This window comes from Crotalus tigris, unplaced genomic scaffold (genome assembly GCF_016545835.1).
Source record: "Crotalus tigris isolate CLP2741 ecotype Arizona unplaced genomic scaffold, ASM1654583v1 scf7180000018670.1062102, whole genome shotgun sequence".
Taxonomy (NCBI): domain Eukaryota; kingdom Metazoa; phylum Chordata; class Lepidosauria; order Squamata; family Viperidae; genus Crotalus; species Crotalus tigris.
In genome coordinates, this window is record NW_024097136.1 from 113,304 (window position 1) to 140,537 (window position 27,234).

The 27,234-nt window shown below is 41.8% G+C and overlaps 1 long non-coding RNA gene across 1 annotated transcript; it reads left to right on the forward strand.

Annotated features, from left to right (window-relative positions):
- The first annotated feature begins 10,534 nt into the window (after positions 1-10,534).
- On the forward strand, positions 10,535-21,156 carry LOC120313402. The gene is made up of 4 exons (XR_005558143.1): positions 10,535-12,379; positions 12,623-12,792; positions 14,579-14,713; positions 21,097-21,156. It is a non-coding gene; the product is annotated as an uncharacterized LOC120313402 (long non-coding RNA).
- The last annotated feature ends 6,078 nt before the right edge of the window (positions 21,157-27,234 follow it).

Genomic DNA, 27,234 nt, shown 5'->3' on the forward strand with positions numbered 1-27,234 from the left:
ATATATATATATATATATATATATATATATGTAGGTCTTTGGTTGTTCGAGTTTTCTCCCGCGTAAAATTGGAAGTGTCTTGGCGACGTTTCGACGAAGTCCCATTCGTCATCTTCAGTTTGGTGTTTTCAGCTTCGTGCTGCTCGAAGCACGAAGCTGAAAACACCAGCCTGGTTATGCGTCATAGGCACCATCAAGTGTTACCTAGGGATGAAACGGAGGCCCTGGAACATCTTAAGAGGGACGCTACCATTGTGATACTCCCCGCTGATAAGGGGAGGGCCACAGTGGTGATGGACAGGGCACTCTATGTGGCCAAAGTGCTGCAGTTATTAAATGACAAGACTGCTTACAGAATTATTAAGAAAGACCCCATGGTGGCCCTGAAAAATAAAATCAACAAGTTACTTGATAGTTTTAAACGATCAAAGAAACTTGATGAAGATACCATAAGGAGAATACGACCCAATGATTCTGCGCTCCCGAGGTTTTATGGACTGCCAAAAATCCATAAGCAGGATATTCCACTTCGCCCTCTCGTGTCGTTTAGAGGCACTCCCATCTCAGGGTTGGCGAAGTGGCTTAGTGACCGCATATCCTACCTGGTCGATGGCAGCCCCACTACAGTCAGATCCGCAGAGGAATTCCTGGGGAGGATCAGGACCCTTAGGGTGGAGGAGGATGAGGTGATGGTCTCTTTTGACGTCACCTCACTCTTTACCTCCATCCCCCAAGAACTGGCCCTGAGAGTCCTAAGGGATAGATTAGAAAAACTAGGAAAAACCGGACACCGGGATTCCCTGCAACCGGGGGACCTAACGCAACTCATTGAGCTATGTCTTACAACTTACTTCTCCTTTCAAGGGAATATATATGAACAGGTCAAAGGCACACTGATGGGCTCCCCAATATCCAGCGTGGTGGCAGAAGCGGTTCTACAACAATTAGAACACGAGGCTATGACCCGTCAACAGCCCAAGTTTTGGGCACGGTAAGTTGACGACACTTTTGCGGTCGTCAAACGAGACCATTTAGCCGACTTTATGGGAGTATTAAATTCAATATATCCGGACATTAAGTTTACGTTGGAGGAGGAGGTCCGGGGCTCGATAGCCTTCCTGGACGTACTGGTCCAACGTTCCCCAGATGGAACTCTAAACACCAAGGTCTATCGGAAGCCCACTCATACGGACCGCATCCTCCATTTCCATAGTAATCATCCGGCCTCCCATAAAGCCAGCTGTATTAAGACCTTGTTCAAACGGGTACAGTCGCACTGCAGCACCATGGAAGCTAAGGCAGAAGAAAGAAAACATCTATTCGCATATGCCGAATGAATGGGTATCCCCCGAGGTTTATTAAGCGACACAGTATGGCACCCGGACTACATAATGGACAATCAAGAGAGGACCTCCAGACACGGGTCACACGCGTGTCACTACCGTACATCAGAAACGTGTCAGAGGCTACAGCCAGGCTTCTGGCACCCCACAACATACAGGTAGCCCACAAACCCACCCAAACCATACGAGCTAAGGTGATGCGCCACAAAGATCAGCTCCCCACCGCCGAGAGATCAGCCATAGTTTATAAAATCAACTGTGCGGATTGCCAGAGTAATTACATAGGCGAGACCTCGAAAAGACTTAATACCCGCCTACATGAGCATAGGCTAGCCATCAGACGGGGTGAACAACACTCCCAGATTTGGGCTCATGCAGTAGAATACGGCCATCGTTTTGATTTTGAGAATGCCCAAATCTTGGCTAACGATATCACAAAAAGAGGCCGCTTATTAAAAGAGGCATGGTTCTCAGAAACTGAATCCATCAATAGGCGTGTGGATTTGTGTGCAGCACACCAGGCTCTGAAAATATGGAATGCTGGTAGCCGCATTAACCGGGAGAGGGGACCTAATTCAAAGACTTACTATCCAGAAGACATCGCCCGACCCTCCTCCTCATGTAATCACATTAATGCAGCCCCCACTGATGGCCCCCCCTTCCTGGAACAACTACAGACCAGTCCTGGCAGACAACCGCGGACGGATTCGCCACGATCCGTAGAGAACGGAACAGCATGGAGATGGAATGGAAATGGATGGGGATTCGAGAAACTGGAAGAAAAACGGAATACAACCAGGTCCGGTAGAGATGAGGAGAACGACGATGAACCCCCCCATGAGGAGGCTACCAGACACAGCATGACAACTCGATCGCAATCCAGCAGGAGAATGCACCCCCCTTCGACACCCCCAGCGCAAAGTTATGGGATGAAACAGCGACTACAATTAAAGGGGAAGAACGCCGTATGGAGTGGGAATGGAGAACCAAGGACAGACGGTAACGTTGCCCACCGGCAACGGATGGAACAACGAGCCACTGACAATAGGACAACGACAAAAAACATCTTGACGGTGCACAAGACAGAGCGTGTGGGAACGAACAGCGGACCGTACAGGGGAACCCAGGGGAAGAAGGAGGGGAGGAGGAACAATATGGGCGGGAGTTATGAATCTAGGGCACAATTCCGGGAGACGGATAAACAAGACCAAAATAGCCGTGAGGCTTGTAAGGATACTGAAAGTGATAATTGCCCACCCCCACTCGTAGAGGGAAGTCGTGTGTGGGATGGTGGTGGGGGGGAGGCTATGAACAAGGAAGGCAAAAAGATCTGGACTCCCAACTCTGAAACAACTTATGACAGAATGCAGATTAGTAATGTGGGATGTAGGCTGGAGACCCACCCCGATCAGCTGGGGCCTATGACACGCTCCAGGAGCCGGAAGCAGACACTAAACAGCTGTATATAAGACTCTCCCCCGGCACTTACCTTTTAACCCTGACGATGTCAATTGTGTTTGACGAAAGCTCGGTGGATTAAAATTCTATTTTTATAGATACTCTCTTGGTGATCATTACTATTTGACTGACATATATATATATATATATATATATATAGATAGATAGATAGATAGATAGATAGATAGATAGATAGATAGATAGATAGATAGATATATATATATATATATATATATATATATATATATATATATATATATATATATATATATATATCAAAAATAAAATGAACACCAAGGTAATAAAACTACAAAAGTTTAATTTAAAAACGCCAAGCTTTCGCCGTCACCTGCCAGCATCATCAGGGCTAGGTATTAAGGAGAACCTGGCCCCAAATTCGCTGAGAAGAAGACCAACGGTTGACTCCTTGGAATGCCGACAGGCAGTTCGCCAATTCCAGCGGCGCACTTTCTATGCGCTAGTTAACGATCAACATAGGCGAATAAGAAACTTAAGTATGGATCCAAGACCATCGGAACTTTTGTAATATAGAGTTGACAAACCATCATTTCTGGATGCTGGACCGGCATATTCAACAAGCTACGGAACAAACAACTCAGCACATGACTGAGACATTCCTAAGGAGAATGAACCTGTTACGTGGCTCCTATAACAGCACCTCATCAGGAAGAGTGGTATGCAATTTGTCTACTAAAATGTTAATTCAGTCACAACTTTCCCTATTGCAACAGGATGTGGGTTATAATCTCACAGATGCGGGCACTCTTGACTTTGTGGCAGCATTAAAGCCTGCCTTGCACCATATTGGAGCAGGGGAAGAGGTCAAGAGCTCTATTAGGCAACAAGTCACAGGCCTCATAATGAACCATAGACGCTACCAAACACTCTCTGGGAGTGAAAGAGAAGCCCTGAGCCAACTTAAAAAAGATGACACCATTGTCATACTTCCAAAGGATAAGGGGAGGGCAACTGTTGTCATGGACAAAGTGGTATATATAAATAAGGCGCTGGAACTGCTTAATGACAGTACTGCATATAAAGTAGTGAGTAAAGATCCCTCCACCACCTTAAGGAACCGTATCAACAAGCTTCTTGATGACTGAAAACGGAATACGAGGATGGGGGAGGATGTGTTGAGAAGGGTACGCCCTGGCGACTCAGCCCTTGCCAGGTTTTATGGTTTACCCAAGATACACAAATCCAACGTCCCCCTCCGCCCTATTGTCGCATTTAGGGGCACGCCCACCTCTGAATTGGCCAAGTGGCTGAGCGTATGCATCAGCCACTTGGCCAATAATAGCAACACCACTGTGAGATCGGCAGATGAGTTCCTGAATAAAATTAGGGCCCTGAGGGTGGAGGAAGACGAACTTATGGTTTCTTTTGATGTGGTCTCCTTATTCACTTCTATTCCGCAAGACCTTGCGATTACAGTCTTAAGAGACCGATTGAATCAAGGAGACCAAGAACAACATCAGGACTCCCTCCAGACGGAAGATCTTATAAAACTGGTGGGAGTCTGTTTAAAGACCTACTTCACCTTTCAGGGCACTATATTCGAACAGATCAAGGGAACACCAATGAGGTCTCCGATCTCCAGTGTAATAGCAGAGGTGGTGCTCCAGTGTTTGGAACACATAGCGATGGCCCAGTACCAACCAAAATTTTGGGCCCGCTATGTGGACGACACGTTTGTAGTCATCAAGAAGCAGCACAAGACTGACTTTATGGGCATTTTGAATTCGGTATACCCAGACATCCAGTTCACCATGGAGGAGGAAAATCAGGGCGTATTGGCATTCTTAGATGTATTGGTCCAACGCCAACTGGATGGATCTTTGACCACCAAGGTATACCGAAAAGCAACTTGTACGGACAGGATTCTCCATTTTGAGAGTAACCATCCGACAGCCCATAAAGTCAGTTGTGTCAGAACTCTATTCAAACGAGTAGAGTCACATTGCAGTACTGCCAAAGCAAAGAAAGAGGAAAGAAACCATCTTTTCCAGGTATGTAGGCACAATGGGTACCTGGTAAGATTCATTAATCGGTTTAGTATACCATCGGAATCTCAGAGCAACCCACCACCTCGTGAACTAGTGCCACAGACAACACGTGTCACCCTCCCCTATATCTGCAATGTCTCAGAGGCTACTGTGAGAATTTTGGCGCCGTATAACATACAGGTAGCACATAGACCCAACCAAATGCTACGGGCTGCCATCATACGCCCCAAGGACCCGCTCCCCAGCATGCAAAGATTGGCAGCCATATATAGGATCGATTGTATGGACTGCCCATGTAACTATGTTGGGGAGACTTCAAAACGAGTGAAGACTAGGGTCCATGAGCACAGACTAGCAGTGAAAAGGGGTGAGCAGCACTCCCAGATATGGGTTCACATGGCGGAATTGGGCCACCGCTTTAATTTTAATGAGGTATGCGTCTTGGCAAGTGACAGTACAAAGGGAGGCCGCCTTCTTAAAGAGGCATGGCTTTCCAATAGTAACTCCATTAATCGACACATTGACCTCTGCTCTGCACACTTGACATTAAGAGCATGGAGTGCAGCCTGTTACCCGTCCCGTTACCGACGGCCCGACGGCAGACCTAGTGGAAAAACCAAGGAGAACATGCCAACCCCCCGACTAATAGTGGACAACCCAGAGGATGAAGAACAACGTCTGAGAACCCCCACCACCCCCACAATGTTGACGCGCTCCCAAAAGACCAGGAGGGCGATAAAAACTAAAACCCAGAATCCCCATACTATGAACACCAGGAACTTTCCAATTGATACGGCAGAAGGCAATATAGACGGAGATGGGGGGGGATTGTTAAAACCAACACCTCATCTACAGCTCGAGAGGAATAGGATGATCGATCCAAAGAAGATGGGACGTCCCCTCCGTGCTATAATGCCGACCGAATTGGGGATGTATGGGGTGTGGGATAGCTCTAGGAGCGACTGCGAGTCGATGGACACTCTGGGGAGCGGAGAGAAGAGCGAACCCGGATGGAGGAATGCGCGAGAGGGTGGAGCTTGTGGGATCAGCCTACCGCACCTCACATCAACAGCACCCATCGACTCCAAAGATCCTTGTCACAGGCACGCAAGAATGAGAGGCAACGGAGCGAGGAGGGGGGTGGAAGAGGAATGCTGGGACGTTTGGAAGGATCGTAACCCCACCTCCCCCCAGACCGAGACCTTTGTTTATAACGCGGGGAAAAAGAGCGCAGGAGACGAAAGAAAGGGGGGGAGCATGTTAACTGGGTTTGGCCGCATCTACGAGACTGGCTGCATAGACAAACAACTTATTAAATCATCCCAGCTTACTACTACACCCCAGTTAACCCAGAGTGGTGCATGTGGCCATCTTGACAGCAGTTGGGCACAAGGGGGAGGTACTAGGGATGAAAGGGAAAACATTCAGAGAGAGAATAGTCGTGCAAATGTGGATTGGGAGAAGGAGAAGGAGAAATGCAAACCACTAGATAAACCCGAGGGAGAGAACAGAGACAATCAGAGAGACAAGGAGGCTGCTCCACCTACTTTAGAGCTCAAAGAAAAGAAGGCAAATGAGGACACACGCGAAAAAAAGGGGTGCAGGAAGAAACGAGTCACTGGAGCACAATCCAACCAATTAGGTCCGATGACGAGATCGAGGAGCCGGGCGCAGACTTTGGCTTGCTTATAAGAGACTCTCTCACTCCCTGGCGCTTTAAGCCCTGAGGATGCCGGCAGGTGACGACGAAAGCTTGGCGTTTTTAAATTAAATTAAACTTTTATAGTTTTATCACCCTGGTGCTCACCTTATTTTAAATATATGTATGTATGTATAATTAAAATAATGATCACCAAGAGAAATTTAAGAAATAAAAGTTTAATCAACCAAGCTTTCGTCAAATACACTTGACATCATCAGGGTTAAAAAGAAAGAAATCTTACATATAGTTGTTAAATGCCTATCTCTGGTTTACAGAGTGCTTCGTTGGATCCAGCTGGTCAGGCTGCATTTTAAGTGCACTTCTTAAGTTACTGTATATTCCTTTCTTTTGTTTGAGTCCCTTACACGTTGTTTTATCTGCTAGTTCGGAGATAGGTGGGTTTAGGCTGGAGGTACTCTCCCCTCTCCTGTATCCAGTTCCTCTATCGTCCTGCGTATGGCTGTCTCTGATGGGTGGGGGGGTGTTTGATTTACTTTTCGTGCTCCTGTGGGTTTTGGGTTTGTTTTGCTTTTGTTTATTTATCTCTTTGAGCCACGGTGTAAATTCCTCCTCCCATTTCGTGTTATTCTTCCTCTTATCTTCTCTCTTAAGTGTCGTTCTTAACGGTCTGTTGTTCATTCTGGCATCGCTTCTCTCGAGCATGCCCAAAGTGTCATCTGTTACGATCTCATTGACAGCACCCAGCTGTTCAGTCTGCTGCCAGTGAGTGTTGTTTTTATTTGTTCCAGATTCATCTCTTATGGGGCTCTCCTGTCTTGGCTGCAATTGCTGTTCAACCGATTGTCCTCGTGTTGAATGCATGGGGGGAGGATGGAGGGGGAGTTTCTTTTTATTCGATTTTGATTGGGTTGTCATCTCATGTTCCACAGAGCAACTGGAAGGAGGCTCCTCATCGTAACCACTTTCAGATTTTACTATGTTTCGTTCGTTCTGCAATTTCATGAGTCTTATACCATTGCTTTGCATATTATCTTTCTGTTCTAAAGGGAGTCCACCTACAGGGTGTTGTAGGGAGTCATGCAAAGATTGTTCGTTATGATTGATGTGCTGATGGCTAAACGGTAGTTGTGTGTTTGTTGGTGGAGAGCTGTCACTTAGAGTTCCGTTCATATGATCAAGTGGAGAGGGGTGGGGGTCAGGGGGTTGTCCTTATCACAGTTATATGGTTTACAACTGAGTCTCCTTTGGAAGTTGGACTGGCAGCTAGCATTTAAAGTTCTTAGAGCCTGGTGTGCTGAGCATAGGTCCACATGTCGGTTGATCGAATCTGTTCCTGAGAACCATGCTTCTTTCAGTAAACGGCCTCCCTTTGTAGCATCATTAGCTAAGATTTGGGTGTTCTCAAAATCAAAGTAATGATCATGCTCAGCTATATGAGCCCAAATCTGTGAATGCTGTTCACCTTGTTTGATTGCTAGTTTGTGTTCACGTAGGCGTGTTTTTAATCTCTTCGACATTTCACCTATATAATTACTTTTGCAGTCCATACAATTAATCTTATAGACTATAGCTGATCTCTCGGTGGTGGGGAGTTGGTCCTTGGGGTGCATTACTTTTGCTCGTAAAGTCTGGTTGGGCTTGTGGGCCACCTGTATATTGTGTGGTGCCAGTAACCTGTCTGTGGCTTCAGACACATTGTTAATATATGGTAAGGACACATGTATGGTTCGTGTTGGGGGTTCATCCTTCTGCTGTCCAATGTGGGGTTTAGATGTCATGCTATGTCGTTTAATGAACCTTAGGGGATATCCGTTCATCTGGCAGATGTGGAACAAATGTTTCTTTTCTTCTGCTTTTGACTCAGCAGTGCTGCAATGTGAATGCACCCATTTAAATAAGGTTTTAATGCAGCTGACTTTATGGGAGGTAGGATGATTGCTGTGATAGTGGAGGATGCGATCCATGTGGGTGGGCTTCCGATAGACCTTGGTGTTTAAATTTCCATCCAATGAACGCTGGACTAATACATCTAGAAAGGCTATCGAGCCTTGGATCTCCTCTTCCATTGTAAATTTTATATCTGGGTATATTGAATTTAATACTCTCATGAAGTCAGTCAGGTGACATCGTTTGATGACAACAAAGGTGTCATCAACGTATCGGGCCCAAAATTTGGGCTGCTGAAGGGCCATAGCCTCACGTTCTAGTTGTTGAAGGACTGCCTCTGCCACCACGCTGCATATTGGTGAGCCCATGGGTGTGCCTTTAACTTGTTCGTAGATGACACCTTGGAAGGTGAAATAAGTTGTTAAACATAACTCTATAAGTTGTGTCAAATCCTCAGTTTGTAGGGAATCATGGTGTTTAGTCTTACCTTGTTTTTCCAATTGGTCTCTCAGGACCTTAACTGCTAAATCTTGTGGAAGAGTGAGGTGACGTCAAAAGAGACCATCACCTCATCTTCCTCCACTCTGAGAGTCTTAATTTTCTCTATTAAGACTTAATTGAACCATTATACAAGATCTTTAAAAAATCCTGGAACACCAGGGAATTACCTGGGGATTGGAAAAGAGCTGATGTGGTTCCCATCTTCAAAAAAAAGGGGGAAAACCAGACCCAGGAAACTATAGACCAGTGATGGCAAACCTTTTAGAGACCAAGTGCCCAAACTGCAACCCAAAACCCACTTATGTATCGTCGGGTGCCAGGTGGGCATGGCCCATTGGGTGGGTGTGGCCCATTGGGTGGGCGTGTCTTCAGTGGTAATGGCAGACTGGATGGGACTAAAAAGTTCAATCAATCAGTCTTAGGGGAGCTCTAAGACTTCTTCAGACCTCATCGCAATGTCCCTGGGGTGTGGTGAGGCTCTCGAAGGCTTCTAGCCAGTCTTCAAAATGTCTGCGGAGGGTAGCCATAAACCAACTGAAATTCCGCAATTCAGATGTGTTGCAATTGTACAGGGTTACCATCTAGTCAGCTGCTCCATCTTCCAAATTAGGGTAACTACCTGGACCATCTCGACATCGGTAGGCAGTGTTCTCCCATAGATTTGCATGTAGGTGAGCACTTGTGCCAGGAAGTACCCCAATCACTTCGGGTCTCCACTACAATTGGATTTGGCTTCACCTTGGCTGGTTAGGGTGGTCTGCCTCTGGTTCCTTGAGGCGGACGGCCTCGCCATGGTGCTGCCTCCTGGGCTCCAGCCACTGCTGGCTCTCAGATCTCCGATTCCTCCTCCTTTGATTCACCTTCCAACTCTTCCTCCGATTTGGGGCTTTCTTTCAGCTGCACCTTAAATTCGTCAAGGGCTTTTTTCTTCCCATTCTTCCTTTTTCCCAACCCCAAGTGACCATCTGGCTTGATCTTCTTCATCAGAAGGCCTGGCTTCTTCCAGGTCCCTGGAGAGGCTTTCTTCTTTTTTCAAGCATAAGAGCCCATTTCTCTGCCTGGAATTCTTCCATGTGAAATTTAGTTGCGCCTCCCCCGGTAGGACAGTAGCTACTCCGGGTTGAGTACTAAGCAGATCTCGCCTTATGTAAGGACCAACCTCAGCTAACCATCCAAGAAAGCAGAACTCTTGAAATAGGCATTGTCTCAAAAGGAAACTTTTATTAGGGGTTAGTGACAGTAGGGAAGTCAAGGCAAGATCTGGGGAAAATCCTGCTTAAATGGTATAGTTAAATCAGCAATATTCCTCCTTCCACCAGAGTCATAATGTCCATTTGAAATCCAGCTAATCCACAGGTGGCAACGATGTGCGGGTAACTGGCACAGTTGGCATGCATCTCAAGTGAGGACCAGTGGAACAGCTTGCTGTCAGAAGTTATGGGTGCTTCATCACTGGAGGTTTTTAAGAAGAGACTAGACAGTCACTTGTCCAAAATGGTATAGGGTCTCCTACTTCAGCAGGGGGTTGGACTGGAAGACCTCCAAGGTCCCTTCCAGCTCTATTCTGATTGATAGAAATAAATACTTGCTTAAATATGAATATATAAAATACAGGTATAGGTAATCAAAATTACATCAGTATTCTTTTCATTTTTAATGTCCTGTTTCATAAGCTCAAATATATTTTGAGGGCCTGTGTGGAAAGTTATTCTTGTGGACTTAAAAAGGGAAAATATATAGGAAATAATTTGCTGGTAAGTATAGATATTTCAGAAGTAGATCCCATTTGGCTCAGTGGGCTTCCTCCCAGGAAAGTGAGACTATGATTAAAATCTTTGGGATTAAAACACATCAAATCTGTCTAATTAATCTGAGTCCTGATGCCCTGGTAACTAGCTAGTATGACTCTTGTGGGAGAAAGTAAACATGGTATCCACCTTGCAAAAGACAAATGGAACTAAGTAAATTCCAATTAAATGTGTGAGCATTTTGGAGGCAGCTGGCGTAATTTGATGAAACCTTGTTAAAGGAGTTTCCAACTTTATTACTTCACATTTTGGCAATGCTCAGAACTCTCAGTTCATCATAGATGCCTTTTAAGAAAGTTTATGATGAAGATCAAACATTGGTCACAAATTTCTATCTCTGATATTAATCCCCGATGAACACTCAATCAGACAGGATGAATAGAGACACAGAAGATCATGCATGAACTAAAAGGACTGAATTTGAAAGAGTTGCCTTTCAATCTTAGCTATCCCTGAGTTCCATTAAAAAAAATGAGCAAGTTATCTTCCAGGCATACATTTCTGCATGTAAATAGTAAAACCTGGATTTATGCCCTCAAAAAGCACGTATCAATATTGATTGATTTATTATAGTTTTTATAAGTCACTCTGTCAAGACTTTGGTAGGGAACAATACAAAATAACATGAATTTTAGAAACATCTCCCCAGATGGACTCCATTAGCAATCAACTGGATTTAAAACCTAAATTTAAAACTGCCTTTCAAAATGGGGGGGGGAGATAGGTGCATATCCAGAGTACAGTAGATTACAAAGTGTCAGGGTCACAACAGAAAACATCTATTCTCTGGTCTATGGTCTATGATGGGTTATTATTATTACTTCTTGAGATAGGTGGATTCAATTCTGGCTGCTGGAAAATTCTGGAAAATCTCAATTTCTTTCTTTGATCTATTTCTTGATTTAATTATGATGATAAGTTAAACATTATTTTGGATTAAACAGAAAAACCTCTGAAAGTCGACCATGCAAGGGACTGAAGGAAAATGGTCAACATATAAAGGTGGTCAATATACTGAACAACTATACTGATATCCTTTGATCTGCTGATTTCAACTCCCATAACTGTCAGTCAAGATGCCCCATCGATTATGGGATCTAGTCTCTAAGACATCTAAAGGGCAAAGGAAGGGTGAACTAAACAAAAAGGTCACAGGATCATCTCATGAATTATCTCAGTACAAATTAGGCTTCCCACTTAAGGGGTATTGTTTTCTTTCCAAGACACTCTGGAGAGCTAAGGTCAGATCCAATGTGAATGCTTGAGCTTCGGGTCCAAAGCTACAACAGCAAAAAATCCTGTGGCAGGACCTAAAAGGGAAGTGGTGAATGGGAAACGTAAACAAGCTCTTAAATCAGCATTTCTCAACGTTTGTGTGACGGCAACCCCCGTCACACGAACGTGCCACGCATGCGTGACGCACATGCCCGGCGCCATCCCGAGGGGGGGGAAATGGCGGATCGCATTGTTTGGCAATCGACCCCAAATGGGGGTCGCGACCCATAGGTTAAGAACCGCTGTCTTAAATTGAGTTGTTGAGCTCAGAGAAAGCAAACAAATCCCACGTCTTCTCTGGATCTTTTATGTCTTTCTGTTTCACCAGGGAAAACATCCCTTTAACATTCTTCTGGGTTTGAAAGAATCGTTCTCTGCACACGAAGAAACGTGACGAGCAATACTGCTTTGATGCAGGTGAGTCCATCAACGGCTCGCTAGACTGGCTTTTTCTCAAGCCCCCCCCAGCTCAGCTATAAGCAGCTTGGTTATCGTCCCTGGAAGATGCTGTGATGAGATCGCAAAGTGGGAAAGGCAATTTCAGCGCGCGTCCGCACAGAGCAAATCTACCTCCGCAAGCCGGTGCTTGCCTTTTTCTCATAATTAGCATTTTTGATAATTAATTGTATCGTCGGCGTTTCTGTTCCTTCTCCTCCCTAGGTGGGCGTGAGGGGCTTTGAACCAATCTGCGCTACCCTGCCCCGCTCCGCCCCGGGGTAGCGAGTGAGTAAAACCTTCACGTGACGAGAAGGGCGTGTCAATCGTCTTCCAGCCGCAGTAGTGGAAAATTTTCGAACTAAGAGCTGCGCGCGCAACTAACATCACCGCCGGTATCTCCCTCTTCTGCCTTGTCTAGAATATTCCGGAAAGGGAGGAGGGATGTTGTTTCTGAAAGATTTTTATAGCCATTTTATAGCGGCGCTGAGAGGGAAGAAGAGAGGGCGGAGCAGGGGTGTCTTCCATTCCTCTGCCTGCTTTTCTGAAGACCAGCAAGAATTCATAATAGAGGCAGGAAAATATTTTGTAGGGTAGTTTGGCCAAACCGCGGTTCCTTCCTGCCCCTCCCCTCTCATGTTATCGGAAGAAGTATCTTACATAAGAAGCAGCCCAAAACACCCGTTATTAACGGACGCATGTATTTTACACAGAGAAATATCTAGAAGGAGTTGCTTGGGAAGATGGCAGGCAACGAAAGGGATGGACCACCCCTCTTACTTTTCTACCATAATAAAGCCTTTTGCTTATATACTTCCAAAGGGATTTTATTGTGCTTATGATTTTAGTATATTTAAGTTTGACATTAGCATTTATTTTATATATAGTAACCATTTTATATTGATACTTATAGTGTTATGTAATCATTGATTTGTTATTTTGTAATCATTATTTTGTAGTTAATTGCTTGATCAGATGCTTTATATATATATATATATTGGAAAAGTAGGGGTTTCATGCTTTAGGTACAGGTGATTGCTTATATGAAAAGAGCACAGTAAGGGGAGGGGGAAAAGGAGTTACGGATGGAGCCTGGGTTGCTGTGTATGAGTCATCATCTAAGGATTATTTTTTTGTGCCATCTTATGCCTGGTATCAAGACCTGATCTTTTTATTCTGGAAAGGTATAAAAGGTGGAAGACATCTTATCTGGTTGTTGCCTTCATTCCTCTACCAGGAATGAAGGCAACAACCAGAAAAGCCACCCCAGAGAGGTGGAAAGGAAGGAGGGAAGCCCTGCCAATCCTGGGCAGATGGTGGTCAATCCAGACATCTGGGGAAAGCTCTCCAAAAAACCGACAGAAGAAAGGCTAGTTAGTGTCATTCATGACTCTAGCCCAAGCTACATAATTAAACATAGGTTTAATTATGGGTAAAAAGAACAAAAAAATGGAAATAAGTGTATACTGGTTCAAGAGGGATATGTATTTTAAGTAGTATATTATTTTCTTATTTTTCTCTCCCTTTTTTTCTTTTTCTCTCTTTCGTCTTTTCTTTTTCTATGTTTTTCTTTTGTGTCTTTTTCTTACTTTTTAAGACATGAAAATAGATTTAAATACTTTAAGGTAATTAACTCTGGGAAAATTTTAACCAGTAAGAATGTTTTGAAGGGAAAATAAATTTAAATAAGAATTGTAAACAGGATTCATGACGAGGCAACCAAGATGACCAGATAGAAAAGAAGCGTGATATTGATGTGATTATTATTGGTAGAAATTTTAGAAAAATCTTTATATTTAATTGTTACCTATCAAATTAATAAGAATTGTATTAATTTAAGGTTGCAAAGAGAATATTGGAAGAAGAGAAAATCAAGCAAAGCTATTATGTGGGCTTTGGAATACAGAAACTGACTGTTAGTGATTACTTTGTAAATATAAACCCATACAACATGCTATTTACCAAATATCAAGGTGTTTATTTTAAAAATCAATAAAATCAATAAAATATATTTTAAAAAAAGATTTGCCTTATCAAGGGCAGAGGACTCCAAGAGACAGTCACTCTGCAGACGCAGGAGAGTCAAGAAGGGAATCTCACTGTGTGTAACAGGAACAAGGGCCAGAGTGTTGTCTGAAAATATGGGAAGCTCTGATTTCATGGTCCTGCCGATGTCTTTAGGGAGACTGTTAAAAGCCTGGGATCAAAAGAAGTTACCTATCCAGGTGGAAATGGAAAAGAAGCGTGCACACCAATTATGTAAAGAGTGGTCTTTGCTCAGGGACAAAGCTGGAAAACCAATTTGGCTAAATAAAGGTACGTAAAAAGAACATATATAGGGACATTGGGTTTTTTTCTTCTCTCTCTCTTCTATGCAACTGGTTAATATGTTTAAGATTTCTGCCTTCCCTAATTTGAGTTAACTGAGATTTATAGTGGGAATGACCAGGGTGTGAAAACTGAGTGTTCTGTTTTCCTCTCTTTTACTTTCTCTCTCTCTCTCTCTGTATGTGTGTGTGTGTGTGTCTGTGTCCACGAAGTAAATATTAACTGTTGGGTGTCTCTAATCCCTAGAGACAAGAATTTTAAGATTCTGCTAGAATCTGTTTAAAATAAGCCAGCAAAAAGAAAAATACCTTCACCCTAGTTTGTCTGGCCAACAAAATAGGGTGAAGAGAATTGAGTTCCCTTTTGCCTTCCCTTGTTAGGAGGGAATGTTTTAAGCTTATTTAGAAGGAAAATGTTGTTTGTTTGTTTGCTTGATTTGTGCATTTTCTGTATGTGTTATAAATGGGTTTTATCTGTCTATCCTTTTCCTGAAACATGAAGTGTGTCTACCTACAAGAGCCTCATGAGCTCAGGTTTGCTTGTGTAGAGAAATAACCTTATTAAGTTACTTTTCCTATCATTAATTAGTAAAACTACTATGGAACTAATCCTGGAACATATAAGCGTTTTTCAATATCTAAAATAATGTGGTCTATTTTAAAATGTTAAAAGGTAGATTCTCCATGCCCTCACAAATTGTACACACAAAAATAATAGGCTTATAAAATTATTTGGAGCTTTCAGCATTTTCAAGCTGCAAGTCCTTAAGTCCTCTTTAACGTTGCAAATGTTCAGTTTCAGAAGTGAGACCTTTCGTTTTTTTGTTCTCTTACAAGAATTCAGCCTCTCTTTTGTCCTCATCTGGAGTGTCCCTGTTTTATTGTGACTGGTCTTATCTGTTTCTTTAATAACTGCAGTAGTAATGTCTTTTCAAACCTTACCTGCAAGTTATCCACCCCGATTCCACTTCTCCCTTTCTTTCTTTTTTTTTTAATTGAAAATTTTTATTTTTTAAAACATACAATCATTTATAAAAATACAATAAAATTTTAGAATAGAGAACCCCCCCTTACCCTCCCTCCCACCCCCACCCCCCCTCCCTTCACTTCCCAGAGCAGAATACAGGGTTAGAAAAAAAAAGAAAATTATAATAATTAAGAAAAAAGAAAAAAAAAGAGAGAAAGAAAAAAAAATATCATAATTAACCTTTAACTCCATAACCTATAAAACAATTCTCTATAATATTTGATATTCATTCATAAAATAAATAAAACTTTTTAATTCCATACTTTTTCTGAATATAATCTATCCACCTTCCCCATACAGTAATATATCTTTCTTGTGTATGATCCTTTAAATAAGCAGAAATTTTTGCCATTTCTGCAAAACTAGATACTTTAAATATCCATTCTTCTAAAGTAGGCAAAGAATCTTTCTTCCAATATAAACCTACTAGTAACCTTGCTGCAGTTAATAAATTCAACATCAAAGTAGTTTCTTTTTCATTTAAGTCAACAAAAATACCAAGTAAAAATAGTTGAGGAGTAAACTTTATCTTTTTTCTAAAAATCTTTTGAATGTTCCACCAAATCATAATCCAAAAAGCATTTACTTTTTTACAATTCCACCAAATATGAAAGTATGTCGCATCATTATTGCCACATCTCCAACATTTGGGCTGTATGTTGGAATACATACAAGATAATTTTTTAGGATCTAAATGCCATCTATAAAACATTTTATAAAAATTTTGAGCTTGTGTAAATTTAACATTTCTTATCCAAATTATCTCCCATAAATCCAATGAGATCGGCTCCTGTATATTCTGAGCCCATTTAATCATACAATCTTTAACCAATTCTGTTTCCGAATCTAACTCTAATAAAACATTATATATTCTTTTTATATGAGCCGGACCTTGGTTTTTAATCTGAATAACCAATTGTCTATCTTCTAGTGTTATTCCCTCTTTCTTATCTACAGTCCATCTATCCATTATTTGTAAATATTGAAACCATGACTGTAGAATATTTTGCTGCCTTAATACATCTAGGGATTTCAAATGCCAATTCGAACCAGAACAAATTAACAATTCTTTATATGAAATTTTATCAAAATTTGTCCCCTTAGAGGTTCCCTCAATTGCATGTCTGGGAATCCCCCAGATAGGTATTTTATAATTTAATCTATAATAATACTTCTTCCAAACACGAAGTAAGGCATTCCTCAAAATATGTGATTTAAAAGTCCGATCAACTTTCTTATTAAAAATTAAATATGCATGCCAACCGTATATTAAATCCCAACCTTCCAAAAAAAGAATATCCATATTTGTTAAGTTAAGCCAATCACTTAACCAAGTTAGGGCGGCTGCATCATAATATAATTTCAAATTAGGTGCCTTAAGTCCCCCTCTTTCTCGAGCATCCTGTAATATCTTAAATTTAACCCTTGGTTTCTTCCCGGCCCATATAAAATTATTGATACCCTTTTGCCATTCCTCCAAATTTGCCTCTTTTTTAAGAATAGGTATCATCTGAAACAAAAAAAGAAACTTTGGTAGAACATTCATTTTTACAGCTGAAATTCTCCCCAACAATGACAATTGCAATTTTTTCCAATCTCTTAAATCCTTTTGGACTTTTGCCCATAGTGGTTCGTAGTTGTTCTTATACAATTTTCCATTTGAAGCAGTTAGATATACTCCCAAGTATTTAACCTTTTTTACCATCTGAAAACCTGTGGCTTCGATCAAACTTTCCCTTTCTTTAACTGACATATTCTTAGATAATATCTTAGTCTTATAATTATTAACTTTAAAACCAGAAACATTCCCATACTGTGTTATAAGTTCTAATAAACCATCAATCGCCTGATTCGGCTGTTCCAAAATTAAAACCAAATCATCCGCAAATGCCCGCAATTTATACTCATTCTTCCTTATCTTTACACCCTTAATTAACTTCGATTCCCGAATCTGAATCAATAAAATTTCCAATGTTAAAACAAATAACAATGGGGATAATGGACATCCTTGTCTTGTCCCTTTTTGAATATTAAAATTCTCAGTCAATCCCCCATTTACAACAATTTGTGCAGATTGCTGCTGATATATAGCTTTAAGTGCATGTAAAAAATTATCCCCAAAATTCATTTTCTCTACCAAAGAAAATAAAAATTGCCAGTCCAATTGATCAAAAGCTTTTTCAGCGTCCAAAAAGATAAAAGCCACAGGAATCTGATTATTCTTATCCAAGTACTCAATTAAGTTAATAATTTGTCTAACATTATGTTTCATATATCTCCCTGTTATAAATCCTGCTTGATCACTATGAATCAAGTCTTTCATAACCTGCATTAATCTATTTGCCAAAATTTTTGTAAAGATCTTATAATCAACATTCAATAATGAAATTGGCCTATAATTCTTAGGCTCTGTAAGATCCTGATCTTCCTTCGGAATCAGTGATATAAAGGCTCTTTTCCAAGAAGGAGGAACTTGCATACCCAATAAAATACTATTAAAGAGTTCCTTTAATGGCTCTATCATTTCTTCAGATAAGATCTTATAATACCTAGAAGTCAATCCATCTGTTCCAGGAGACTTTCCAACCTTTAACTGCTTAATAGCTAAACCAATTTCCTCCACAGTAATTGAACTATTCATCCCATTATGTTGTTCCTCTGAAAGTCTAGGAAAATGTACTGATTGTAAATATTTATCTATATCCAAACCCCTTATATTATCACTTGAATATAATTTTGTGTAAAAGTCCAAAAAGCTTTTTCTAATCAAATCTTGCTGAAAAACCTCAGTACCTTTATATTTTACTTTCTCTATAATTCTAGCTTTCTGTTTCTTTCGTAACTGATAAGCCAACCACCTCCCAGGCTTATTCGCATTGCAAAAAGTATTATGTCTCATGTACGACAGATTGGTAGCCACCTGATCTGCCATCAACATGTTGAATTGTTCCTTAAGCATCTTTATAGATACCTTTAAATTATTATCAGTAGGGTTAAGAACCAACTCTTGTTCTTTTGATTTGATCTCTTCTTCTATTTCTCTACGTCTTTGTGACCCTTTTTCCCTAAAAACTTTATTCAATTGAATCAAAATTCCCCTCATATATGCTTTACTAGCGTCCCACACCATAGACATCGATGTTCCCTTATTCATATTTATAGTAAAAAAGTCCTTTAAATGTTCTTTACACTTTTGTACGAACTCCTCCCGATTAAATAAGTTCTCATTCAATCTCCAGGATCTTCTATTCCCGTCTTCCGAATATAACTCCATCCACACGGGACTATGATCTGACAATGTTCTAGGAAAAATTTTCACCTTCCTCACTCTAGGGAGGAAGTCACTAGTAATCAAAAAAAAATCAATCCTTGAAAATGACTGGTGTCTATCAGAATAAAAGGTAAAGTCTCTATCACTTGTATTCCTTTCTCGCCAAATATCAATAAGCTCCAGTTCTTCCTTCAAATCAAAGAAAGTCATAGGTAGTTTAGTTTGAATAAAAGTTTTAGAGGAACTTCTTTTGTCTATAGTTGGGTCTAAAACCCCATTCCAGTCACCCATCAAAATTACCGATTTATAATCCAACTGAGATATCTTGCCATGCAGCAACTTATAAAATTGTTTCTGTTGTTGATTGGGAGCATATAGTCCAACAATAAGAACCTTTCGGCCTTGTAATAATAATTCCACAAAAAGATATCTTCCTTCAGAATCAGCCTCAATTAGTTTAGCTGAAAAAGTTTTCTTCACATAAATTACCACTCCCCCTTTTTTCCCAGGGGCTGGAGCAGTAAAATGTGTGCCCAGACGGGAATTCATCAAAAATTTAGAATCCTTTAAAGTTATATGAGTCTCCTGCAAACATATCAAATCATTATTATGTTGTTTCAAATAATGGAAAATCTTTCTTCGTTTCTGGGGCACGTTTAAGCCATTAACATTCCAGGTCAGGAACCTGACCATCTCCACCGGCCTGGAGCCTCTGGAGCATGGCCTGCAGATCTGCTGTCGAAGATCTTTTTGGTCTTGCCCCTCCCACAGGCTCTGTAACAACCAAACTTTCACCACTCTTCTGCAACTGCTCTTTTTCTTTACGTTTATGGGCAGCTCGTGTCATCCTTTGCTCTTTTATGTCAGAATTTGGTGCAGCTTGTTCCATAACCATCATTGATGAGGCTCCTGCCATAAGAGACTCTTCCATCATCCTTATTTGTGGAGGTGGTGACAAACTTGCTTTTAAGATAGACTGATAAAAATCTCTTGCTTTGGAAACAGTAGTTAATCTGTGACGTATCCCTTCATAATTTACTATTATTCCTCTTGGAATCTCCCATCTGAACTGAATTTGACGATGTTTCAACTCATCAGACAAGAAAGTAAAATCTTTTCTGGCTCTTAAAATTTTTGGAGGTATCTCTTTTAAAATTATCACGTCTTGATCAGCAATTTGAAACTTTTGTTTGTAGAAGGCCTGTATAATTTCATTACGGATAGATCTTCTAGAAAAATAAATAACCACATCTCTTGGTAGATTTCTCTGTCTAGCAACCCGTGAATTAACTCTAAAAATTTTTTCTATCTCATTCTCAATTATTTCAGGCCGCCAGCCAATATTAGGAGCAATATCTTTCACAATAAGCATCTTTAAGTCTTCCTGAGGGTTTCCCTCAGGCCTCTGATACGCAATGCGTGTTCCATCTCCCTATATTGTGAAATGATTTGTTCATCCTGTGTAATTTCTATCTTGTTCTCTACCTCCTGCATTCTAAATTCCATCCTTGATGCATTTTCAGTAATCTTTTCCATCTGGTCATCAATCCTTTCTATGTGCAGGGCTAAGCCCTGAAAGGCCAGAAGGATATGGTCTCTTACTTGTTTGTTCTTTTTCTCCAATAATTCTTCTGTATTAGCCCTCTCTGCAATTATAAGATCTTTTACCTCCTCCTTAATATCCAAGGCATGCTGTTTTAAAGCATCTTGTAAATCATTAAGAGAAATTGCAGGAGGAGGAGGAGAAGGTGGAGGTGATTTTGGTTTCTGAGATGCAGGCTGAGGCATTGGAGAAGAAATAGGAACCTTAGGGGCGGGAGGCAGACGTTTTGAAGCCATTTTCTTAAGTTCCAAGAAGAAAGATTCTTATTGGAAAAAAAAGGGCACAGTTCTTTTAAGTATTCTTAAAAAAAAGAGAGAGAAAAAAAATAGAGAAAAAAAGAGGAAAGAATAAAAGCCAAATTCTTACTTCTGTATTTAAAGAGTTAATCTGTATCCAGGTTTTACTCTGTAATGCAAATCAGGCAAGAAAGACGATCGCCATTTTACTTTTCACTTTCCCTTTCTTCTAAAGGGAAAGTGAACAAAAGAAAAGGAAGAGGAAACTTGCTGAAGTTAAAGGCACCATCAAACTTGAGCACAGTCTCTCCTGGTCTGCTCTGTCTGCTTTCAAATACTCACAAGCAGCTGGAAAAAAAAGCAGATGTGGAAGCGGCAACTTGTTTCATCCCAAAAGCTTTGGAATGAAGTCTCCCTGGAACGCGGAGTTGCTCAGGCTCCGAGGGAGCTCTACCCTCCGATCCCCAAAATAACAGGGATCCAGGGGAGCTCTTACCTCTACCTGAGAGCTCTCCTCCTCCCTTTTTCCCAGGGAGGAGATTCAAGCTGCGGGACAGCTGATTGTCAAAGTCCCGCGGCTTTTACACGCACCAGGAACGGGCGGCTTTGTAAAACGCCGCCATTCGTCATCGCTGGAACCACCGGAAGTCCCACTTCTCCCTTTCTTATCCTCTGTCCTCCATGCCTAAGTCTGACCAGTAATGCCTCTCCTGGGAGAGTCACCCAGAAAGAGGGGAGGGGACTCTATTCTCTTATCTTTCAGCCCTGCACAGGTGACCCAGCAACATTTGGAAGCAGAGCACACTGACCCAGACGCTGCTACATTCATTTGAGCCATGGAATTGGATTTGAATCCAGTCATCCACTAGAAAGCCACTATGCAACCAGAGTGGAACAGATCTTCCATCACCCAGTTGCCTATGAAAGCTGCAGAGGAAGAAAGGACTCCTGGATCCATTGCCCACCATGTGAAGCCTCAGAAGACAACTGGAAAGACTATGGGGGGAGGGTGGAAACTCATTGTAAAGTTTTCTTTCTTGCCTCATTCATGTTATAATTAAGTATACATTCATGGAACAATGGCATTTGGGAATGGTTGGCACAGCAAGTACTAAACACCTTGGACATCTGTCTGGTGGAAGGAAAATTTGTACAGGATGTTTGTATTGCCTGTTTTGTATGAGTATTGCATACACACACATGCATACACACACATCATTCAGAATCACATTGAGGCTATCCCCTTCACGAACCTCCATGTAAAGTTCCCCAGGCTGGTTCTTGCTCTGTGGCACTAAGGTTTTTGCATGCATACCTTCCTGCAAATTCCATGGGGGGGGGAACCGTGCCCCCTCAGGCAATTTACAATTCATATGCCCTCACTGAGGAAATAGCAGGAAAGAGATCTCAAAACCTTGAATTTCTTGTACTGGTGGATTCATAGTGGGAATCCTAGGGCTCACTGTGTGCAATTTAAGAAATATTAATAGCCTGGCTTGTATACTGGCTAACATCAATTGGACATCACAAATCTGGATGCATTAAACTAAGAGCTAAGGCAGTAAACTACTCTTCAAAATGGGCAGCCAGTGGTTATGTACTGAGGCAAACATGGCTGTGAAGAATTTTGGGAGGCATGTGCAAATGACTGGAAGCTCAAAGTGACATCCAACATCTGAAAAGAATTGGCACAGAATATTGCACACTATAAATTTCCACCAACAGAACTTTTGCCCTGGCTTTATACCTTCATGGTTGAAAGTCTGCCCTTTTGGGAGCCAGTGCTGAGATCTTTTTCTGCTGCCTCTATTAGTGTCTTTTTCCATTAACAGTTTAAAAGCTTGTTTCCCCACATCCTGGACCCCATAGAAGCACCCATCAAGTCTCCCTGACCAGATCAAATTTTAATCTTGTGCCAGTAGAAGTTTGTCACCCATAATTATATGGCACAAAGGGAGGATTGTGGGAAGTCAGCCCCCACCCCAGAGAAAGAAATATTTTGGGGAATATTAAAGAAAGCAGAATATATTTCTCCAAAGGAATAATAGAAGATCTTAGGCAGAAACCACCCCCACTTCCCCAAGTCTCTCTGCCCCAAGCAGAGGCCAGGTCTGTAGAAATGCAGATTTGATAATCCTTTAAGAAAGATTGGAGCCAGGAAGCTTAGAGCTGACAGGATTAGAAAGACAAAGATCCCTAGAATCAACAACCCCTCACCCAAAAAATTCAACACAGGACATAGCCATCAGCCACAGCCACAGGGAAGCAGGACATGATCTTTAGGACATAATAGGATTAACTCACCACCATTTGAATACCAGAAGGGCACACTGAGCATCAGGTCAAAGTTCATACCATAGGAACAATTCCAAATACAAAGCCCAAGAAGGTATAAAAATCCACCACTCCCTGCTCCATGTGGTCAGCTTTCCCAGAGCCACATTTCTGTCTGGCTCTGCTCTTCAATAAACTACAACCTTCTTTCTAAAGCAGTCTTTATTTTGTTTATTCCCAGCTTGGACTGGACCCTGATGAAAAAAAAAATTTTCAACAGTTCCCAAGTGGCAATTTTTGGATATATCATGTTTCTTATTTGGAGACAGAAAAATAACTGAAGGAACATAGCAAGAAATAAGTTTAATAAAATGAGAAGTGCAAATTCCAAACTCTGAAGAAGAACATATCACAAAAAAGATTATACAAGAGAAATGGATCTGGTATACAATGTGGGATGGAAAAACCTGTTTTTGTAAGTCTTTGATCAAAACTCAATAATTATTTCTGAAGTATTTGATATATTTAGAAGAAGAAAAACATAGAATGGAGTACCTTTATTGTGTGATAAAATCTATTGTAATTTGCAAATAATCACATATAATTGTAACTGAAAATTTTCAAAACTTGCATAGGGATCTGTGTCCCTATACACTATTATGTTTCTGCCTGCAGTTAACTGCCAAAGAGCTAAACTTTACAGAAAGTATATTCAAAAGCAATGTCCTTCACTTGATCTTTAATGAAGGGACAGATATATTAAGTTTGATATGATGCTGGGACATCTCATAAGAAATAGAAATATTTAATTACACATTTAATTAGAAGAATGTAATTATGGTTTCAAGTAGCCCCAAATTTAGTTTAGAATGCACACTCACAGTTCATTATAATTCATACATAGATTGCCATTTGGGATAGTATCTTTTTTTAGTTTCATATTTTATTAGTTTATCAAAATATAAAATACTTAGTTTATCATAATATAAAATACAAAGAGAAATTCAAAAAGTAATAGAAAACTAGGAGGAGGCAGAGGGAAAAGAAAATATATAGTGTAAGGCAGTGGTTCTCAACCTTTTTAATGCCGCGACCCCCAACCGGTTGTAAGTCAAGGACTACCCAACCGGTCGTAAGTCGAGGACTACCCAACCGGTCATGTCGACTTTCCCTGCCTGGGAGCGCCGCGCATGCGTGGTGCCGCCCCCTGCACCAGCCAAGGCGTACCTGGCAAGCGGCAGAGACGGAGCAGGCCGACCACCGGCTGGGCCACCAGCTGGCCCAGCCCAAGGGAGGTAAGGCACCTGCCAGGCCCCACGCACGCCAGCAACCCTTCCTGCGCCCGCTGGCCTCCCACCCCTGGCCCTCTTTTACTTACATTTTTAGTAGTTGCTCAGCAGGGAGGGGTGGAAACTTCCAGACAGCTTGCCTTCGCTGCAGACAACTTGCAGCACCGTTTGCAGAATGGGACTTTTGGCGGGCTCAGCAGGGCAGAGACAGCCTGGACAATTCCTATTGGCTTTTGAAAGCCAATAGAATTAGACTCTATTCAAAAGAGTCTATTCTATTGGCTTTCAAAAGCCAATAGAATAAAAGGGAGTAGCACAGCTAAGGAAAAGGGGGAAAAAATGGCGGATTGCATTGTTTGGCGACCCCTGTGAAATGGTCGTTCGACCTCAAATGGGTCACGACCCACAGGTTGAGAACCACTGGTGTAAGGGAAAAGGAAAGAAAAAGGTTTCTCTGCTTTTTGGCTAAGATCAAGTGGGATAGTGTATCCCACAATATGCCAGGACTAACAATATGCCAGGATTAATAACATATTTCCTTATTGTGAAGTATATATACTTATTGTGAAGTACATATGACGTATTTCCTTATTGTGAAGTACATATGACATGTCAAAGATCATCTCACATTAGAAAGTATTGTATAAACACCAGCTTTGGAGAGGTTTTGAAACTTCAATCAATGATATATATAATATCCAGTAAATGAAAGCTTATTTTGAAGTGTGAAAGCATATAACTCAGTTTACTAAAGGTGGTTATTCAGCTATACGTCCAACTTCTTTAAGGTCAACAAATTGCAGCTTTCTAAAATTGCCTTTATAGTCCTGGTCTAGATAAAAAGCTAATAATTCCATAAGATAATCATTTATCAAACAATTGTTCAGGAAAAAATGCCAATGGAATAAGTCTACAACATTATACATTACTATGGGCCACTGCTTAGCGCTGCGGTGGTGCAGTGGTTAGAATGCAGTACTGCAGGCTACTTCTGTTGGCTGCTGGCAATTTGAGTCTCACTGGCACAAGGTTGACTCAGCCTTCCATTCTTTCGAGGTCAGTAAAATGAGGACCCAGATTGTTGGGGGCAGTACCCTGACTCTGTAAACCAGAGGTCCCCAACCTTTTTGGTTTGGTGGCCTGAAAGGGAGGCAGGCACCGTTATACACATATGCAAATGCACAAAATGGACCATGCACAAGCGAATGCACACGTACAAACGGGCCATGTGTGAGCGTATGTGCATGCACAAACGGGGCTGTGCAAGCATGAGTGCTGCAAATGGGGCCGTATTAGTGCCAGTGGGCTGCACAGGACGGTGCTAGCACTGGTGGGATGCTTGGGGTGGCGCTAGTGCTGATAGGACGCTCAGAGAAGGGCAGCGCTAGTGCCAGCGGGATGCTCAGAATGGCACTAGTGCTGGTGGGATGCTCGGGGCAGGGTAATACTAGCACCGGTGGAATGCTCGGGGTGGCACTAGCGCAAATAGGAGTGAGTGCATGCACACAAGCACATACACTGGCTATTCCTTCACGCAGCCCGGTGGCCAAGAGGCCACGGCTCAGGAGTGGGCTGTGGCCCACAGGTTGGGGACCCCTGCTGTAAACCACTTAGAGATAGCTATAAAGCACTGTAAAGCAATATATAAGTCTAAGTGCTATTGCAAAATGTTAAGATTTCTTTTTCAAGCTTGAAAATTATGAAAATATAAAAGGAGAACAAGCACAATCTTCCATTGAGTTAATTTCTGATGTGCACTATTGTCAGGGTTCTTTTGAAAACTTTCCTTCAACAATCAAATCTGCTTTGAGAGTATAAAAGTGAAGTAGACCATTCTTCAGAAAAAAAAGTGCTTTGTGCAAAACCAATACATGTGTTCTTGCATATGTCGGTGTAGATTACAGCTCACTTTATCAGATGCATGACTATAATGACAGAATAAACTTTTGCTCCTCACTTTCAAGAAAACAATATAGAAATGTATTAGCATTCAATATGTTATATGTCTCCGGTTTAAAAATGATCTCTGTTGGGAAGTACAGGTAGTCCTCGAGTTATGAGTGTAATGGAGCCTGCCCATTCCACTGGTAGCTCAAAAACTCGTAGGAGTAAATCTCGTACTTCGAATGAGATTACTCCCTTGCTCATTAAGAAGCACACAGCTTGTTAAATCAGTGGTTCTCAACCTTTTTAATGCCGCGACCCCCCCAACCGGTCGTAAGTCAAGGACTACTCAACTGGTCGTAAGTCGAGGACTACTTAACTGGTGCAGCACCATTTGCAGAATGGGACTTTTGGTGGGCTCAGCATGGCAGAGACAGCCTGGACAATTCCTATTGGCTTTTGAAAGCCAATAGAATTAGACTCTATTCAAGAGAGTCTATTCTATTGGCTTTCAAAAGCCAATAGAATAAAAGGGAGTAGCACAGCTAAGGAAAAGGGGGGAAAAATGGCGGACTGCGTTGTTTGGCGACCCCTGTGAAATGGTCGTTCGACCCCAAATGGGGTCACAACCAACAGGTTGAGAACCACTGTGTTAAATGAACATGAAGTATATCAGGGTGGGGAAGACCATGGAGGGCCTAGTGGAGGCCCCCAAGGCCTCCCTGACCCACTAAATACCTCATACTTCCCCCTCCCTTCCTGCCATCTGTACTCACTTTAAAAAAATTCATCTCCTCTCTGCCGCAGTTCCTGCTGCTGCCCCGATCTGAGGCCAGGGGACGCTTCGGTACCCCCCTCCCATGGCTCAATCCAGGCACCGGAGGCCTTTTGCAGGCCACTGCCTCCTGGAAATGGGCCGCTGAGGG